The sequence below is a fragment of the Elephantulus edwardii genome, unplaced genomic scaffold (assembly GCF_000299155.1).
Source record: "Elephantulus edwardii isolate Elephantulus edwardi_28Jun2011 unplaced genomic scaffold, EleEdw1.0 scaffold00038, whole genome shotgun sequence".
In the NCBI taxonomy this organism is placed as follows: domain Eukaryota; kingdom Metazoa; phylum Chordata; class Mammalia; order Macroscelidea; family Macroscelididae; genus Elephantulus; species Elephantulus edwardii.
In genome coordinates this window covers 7,285,277-7,291,276 of record NW_006399788.1, presented here as the reverse complement: position 1 = coordinate 7,291,276, position 6,000 = coordinate 7,285,277, and the positions used below count along the sequence as shown (strand labels likewise).

General features: G+C 38.5%; 1 protein-coding gene and 1 pseudogene across 1 annotated transcript in view; one reads left to right on the top strand and one right to left on the bottom strand.

Moving 5' to 3' along the window:
• Positions 1-6,000, top strand: part of PEBP4 (phosphatidylethanolamine-binding protein 4) — a 341,738-nt gene that overhangs the window by 55,528 nt on the left and 280,210 nt on the right. The gene's annotated exons all lie outside the window — the stretch shown is intronic.
• On the bottom strand, positions 4,731-5,060 carry LOC102863199 (annotated as a pseudogene).

The window sequence follows — 6,000 nt, the reverse complement described above, 5'->3', positions numbered from 1 at the left end:
CTCCTCCTCTTCTTCTTCTTCTTCTTCTTCTTCTTCTTCTTCTTCTTCTTCTTCTTCGTGCATCTTGATTGTATGTTCAATCGATTTCTTACTGCAAAAGTTGGTAGAAATCTTCTATTTCCTCTTCTTTAGCTCTGGTTGTTGGTGTATATATCTGAAAGATAATGGCTCACTGGACTTCCTTGTACCCATATGGATATTATCCTGTCAACCACAATATTGTATTTCAAGACAGTTGTGTATTTTTAGATGTGCTCACCAAGTTGTGCCAAGAAATCTGGAAAACAACCATCTTGCCAACTGACTGGAAGAGATCTATATTTGTTCCATTCCAAAGAAAGGTGATCAGACAGAGTGTGGAAATTATTGAATAATATCATTATTATCACATGCAAGCAAGATTCTGCTGAAGATTATAAAAAAATGACTGGAATATCAATCACATCAACAGATGTGCCTGAAGTGCAGGTTGGGTTTTAAAGAGGCTGTGATACTAGGGATATTGTAGCTAATGTTAAATGGATCTTGGCTGAATGCAGAGAGTACCAGAGGAATGTCTATCTGTGCTTCACTGACTATGCAAAGACGTTTGACTGTGTGGATAATAAACTGTGGCTGACTCTGAAAAGAATGAGAATCCCAGAACACTTGATCGTGCTTGTGCAAAACCTATACTTGGACCAGGAGACAGTCGTCACAACAGAGCAAGGAAACACTGCATGGTTCAAAATTGGGAAAGCTGTGTTCCAAGGATGTGTCCTGTCTCCATATCTTTTCAATCTATATGCAGAACAGATTATCTAGAAGACTCTATGAGGAAAAATGTAGTATCAGGATTGGAAGAAGATTTATCAACAATCTGCATTATGCAGATGACACAACCCTTCTAGGTGAAACTGAGGAGGACCTGAAGCACTTGCTGCAGAAGGTCAAGGACTGTAGCCTTCAATATGGATTGACGTTCAACTTCAAGGAAACAAAGATTTTCACCACTGGGCTGATTGGCAGCATCATGATGAATGGTGAAGAGATTGAAATTGTAAACAACTTTAGTTTGCTTGGCTCCACAATCAGCGCTATTGGCACCAGCAGCCAGGAAATTAAAAGATGTATGGCATTCAGAAAGTCTGCTGTTAGGGACCTCTCCAGGGTACTGAAGAGCAATGGTGTCATTCTGGAGACTAAGGTACATCTGATACAGGCTGTGGTCTTTGCAATCACTTGCTATGCATCAAAGGGCTGGGCAATGACTAGAGATGGTAGAAGGATAATTGATGCTTTTGAGCTTTGGTGTTGGAGAAGAGTGCTGAATGTGCCATGGACTGCTAAGAGAACAAACAGGTTCATCCTGGAGAGGGTGAGACCAGGCTGCACCTTGGAGGCAAGGATTTCGAGGCTTTGTCTGACATACTTTGGACATGTTGCAAGGAGGGACCAATCCTTGGAGAGGGATGTTATGCTTGGGAAAGAGGAGGGACAAAGCAAGAATTTTTCCATTCCTTGATGAGATGGATTGAATCAGTGATTGGGATAATGGGGGTAGTTGTCTCAAAGACAATAAGATTGTCACAGGATAGAGCAGGGCTTAGGACTATTGTACATAGAGTCACTGAGTTGCAAGTGACTCGATGGCATATAACAACATTTCATATCTGGTGAATATATGCACAATAGAATATACACTCGTTTGACAATTTCAAATGTACAGATCAATGCCATTGTTGCATTCTTTACATTGTGTCCCCATTCCTGGTATCTCCCCCCATATTGTTTCACCATTAGTGAATGAATTAGGCTCATTGCTCCATAAACTCTCATGTGCTTTAGAGTTGCTGTTGTTAATTTATTATCATGTAATTAATTATTTTGTATAAAGAAGAATACTAGGGAGTTCTGCAATTCCCAAGGTGTGTTGAATCCACCAGATGCTCTACTGGAGAAGAAGGGGCAATCTCCTCGTGTGCCAGTCAAATCCAATGTACAAGGCAAAAGATCCTTTACTAAATCAGCTAATCTATTGTTTAGATCACTTTAGGAGACAATCTCAGTTGAAAATTTAAAGGTTCTCTGAGGATAACAGCTTCAGAAGAGGATGTTGATTGAGGATATCATTGCTAATGACAGTTGGGTCTTGACTGAAAGCAGAGAATACCAGAAAAAAAGATGTTTACTTGTATTTTATTGACTATGCAAAGGCATTGAACTGTGTGATATTAAATAAATTATGGCTAACATTGAAAAGAATGAGAATTCCAGAACATCTGTGCTCATGTCAACCCTGTACATAGACCAAGAAGCAGTAATTAAAACAAAACAAGGGGAATACTGTGTGGTTTAAAATCAAGAAACATGTTCTCCAGGTTGTATCCTTTCTCCACAACTATTCAATCTGTGTGCTGAGCAAATCATTTATGAAGCTGAACTATGTGAAGAAGAATGTGGCATCATAGGAGGAAAACACATCAACAATCTGTGTTATACAGATGGCACAACCTTGCTTGCAGGAAGTAAAGAACACTTGATGCACTTACTGAGGAGTACGAAAGTCTATAGCCTTTAATATGGGTTATATTTCAACATGAAGAAAACAAGAATCCTCACCATTTTCCTTCTCTGAGAACTTTCTACCTTACATAGGCTCTGGCTTTTACTGTGTATTTTTTAAATTTTATTTTATTAATTTTAATGAACATTTACAGAGATTTTGGATTTTCATTCTTTCATTGTTGCATTTTTCTCCCTGCCTCCCCACCCCCCTCCAGTTTGCTCTTCTCTTTGAAAAGTAAAAGAAAAATTCCTTCATTGGTATACAATCCACTCCCACTCCACAAGTACACTCCACTATGCAACCTTCATTCTGGACTCTTGTGATTACCATAATACTTAATCAAATATCGCTTTTAAATTGTTCCAACAGCATCTCTCTCTCTCTCTATTGTTATTCTTGTTGTAAAATTATATGAAACATAACATTTGCCATTTTGCTTCTTTCATGCTATACAATTTAGTGATAGAAGTTATATTAGTCATGTTGTGTAAAAATCCCTCTTGCTTTTGTTAAGTTCTACAATCAATTTGTTTATGACTCATAGAGACTCTTTATACAGCAGAATGAAGCACTTCCTGGGCCCGCTCCATCCTTACGACTGTTGCTGTCAGTGAACCCAGTATTACAGCAACCTTCAATCCATCTCATTGAGGGTCTTCCTCTCTTTCACTTATCCTCTATTTTACCAAGCATGTTGTCCTCCTTCAGGGACTAATATCTCTTGAAAACAGTCTCAATAAATGAGGTGGAAGTTTTCCAGTCTCACCTCTGAGGATCATTCTGGCTGTTTTTCTTCTGAGATAGATTTTGTACCTCCTTCTGGCAGTCCACAGGAGTTTGATGATTTTTCACCAACACTTAATGATTGAAGTTTATCAAGTGTTTGGTCTTCCCGATTCATTGTCCACTTTCAAGTACAGATAAACCAAAACATCATGGTTGAGGGTAGGCCTACCTTCGACTTCTAAATGATAGCTTTTAATGCTTTAAAGAAATCTTTTGAAACAGATTTGCCCAATACAGTATGTAGTTTGATTTCTTGCCTGCTGCTTCCATGGGTATTGATTGTGGATCCAAGCAAAATGGTAACTTCAAGTTTTTCTCCATTTATCTTGCTGATACTAATTGGTCAATTTGTGAGGAGTTTTGTTGTATGCTGAACAGTGAGCCATATTGAAGTCTTTGAATGTTATTAGTAAGTGTTTCAAACCATTTTTTAGCAAAAAAGGGTATGTGAGGTTATTAGTGAATCTTCCTTTAATCCTGATGCTATTCCAGCTGCTTGGGTTATTTGTTCAAACCAATTAAGTAAATGAAAGAATACAGCCCCGATGTACATGTATCCTTCACTTTAATCTACACAATCTTCTCTTGTTTTGTTTAAATGCACATGACCTTAATAAAGGATTCTGGAATTCACTTTCTTACCAGAAATTTGGATAATTCTTACAGCCGTTGCATCATTAATGAAACAAACACAGGGAAACATCTTCCGTGTCTTCTCTGCTTCAACTTGGTCCATCTGCCATCAGTAAAGAAATCTATGTCTTGTTCCACATCCTCTTCTGAAGCTGGCTTTCATTTCTGGCAGTTCCCTGTCAGTGTACTGCTACAGCCATTCTAAAATTATGTTCAGAAGAATCGTACTTGCGTGCTATTTTTTTAACACCCCCGTATCCTGTCTCTATCATCTTTCTCTAGAATAAGCGTGTAGTATATGGATCGCATACTGCCAGTTGATCATATAGTGTCTTCCAAATTTCCTCAAATAGGTGAATAAGCATTTTCAATGTTGCATCTATTTGTTGAAATATCTCAGTCGGCATTATTACATCAATTCCTGGGGCTGTGATTTTGACAATGTCTTCAGTTTAACTTGGAGATGTTCCTTTTATGCTATTGATTCTTAATTATATGCTTGAACATTGACTAATTTTTGGTCTAGTGACTCTGTGTATTCTTTCTCCTGTCACTTGACGCTTCTTGTATTATTTAAAATTTTGCCCACATCGCTTCTCAGCCTTTTGGCTAAGATCAAGTGTAAAATTTTGCCCATAGAATCCTTTATTATTCCAACTTTTTTTTTTCATTTAAAAATAATTCTTTTTTAAATTTGGTCTTTGAAGGGTGGAAGGAGGCAGGAGGGGGCTGTGGGGCAGGGTTGTTGAGAAGGGAGCGGCCCTCATTGTTGGCGATGATACGGTTCCTCATGACCACAGTGGAACATCTTAGCGATGTAGTGGTCCCCGCTGACCGGCTTGAACTTCTTCTTGCTTTTGTCGCTCTTGGTCCAAAACTCTTTCAGGTTCTCCAGCACCATGTTGCAGTGCCTGTTGAAGGCCTTCACGGGGCCCAGGAGCTTCCTGTTGTTGCGACAGTTGATGAGCACTTCCTGTTGTTGACCTACTGCATGAGCACAGAGAGCTGCCCGCTGGTGTTAGGCTCCTCTTCTTCCCACTTCTGCGGCTCCTCTGGGGGTCCTCTCACCCTGGGGCTTGTTGAGGAGGCTCATGGTGCCAGCTGCGTTCTCCTATCATTTCTGTTTTCTCTGCTCAATATTCCAACTTTTGAAGCTCCTTTTTTTCCTCTTCAGTTCTTTCAGCTTGAGAAAGTCCAAGTGTGTTCTTTCTTTTTGGTCTTCTAATCCCTATGTCTTTGCACATCTTATTATAATATTTTGTCTTTTCAAGCTGCCTTTTGAAATCTTGTCTTGAGCAATTCATAATTTCTTCCATTCTCTTTTTAATGACTCTACATTCAACAGCAGGTTTCAGAGGGTCTCATGAAATCATTTTGGCTTTCTTTTTTACCTTTTTAGAACATTTTTCTTTCTTTGTGAATAATACCCTTAATGTCATCCCAACTTGTCTACTCCTGAGTGATTAGCATGCACCACTTCAAATCTGTTCTTGAGATGTTCTCAAGATTCAAACTGTGCATAGTGTTGAAGGTCACACTTGATTCTTATAAACTTTTCATTTTCTTCAGCTTCAACTTGAACTTGCATATGAGTAATTGATCGGCAGTCACTCTCTGACTTTATTCTGACCAATGATTCTGAGCCTCTCAATTGGCTCCTTTTACAAATACAGACTGATTTGTGTGAATTCTAGCTGGTAAGAACCATGTATAAAGCTATCATATGTATTGTTGGAAAAAGTATTTGCAATGCATATTGTTTCATTTACACAATTCTATCGTGTAATCTCCACAGTTGTATCTATTACCAAGGCTATATTTTACAACTTCCGATCTTTCTTCTCTGTTTCCAACTTTTGAATTCCAATCTCCAGTATTTGTCAGTGCATCCTAATTGTGTATTTGATCAATTTCAGTCTGCAGAAGGTAGTAAAAATTTAAAATTTCTTCATCTTTGGCATTAGTGATTGGTGCATAAATTTGAATAATGTGGCATTAACTGGATAGATCTTGAAATGTTCTTTTTGACGATG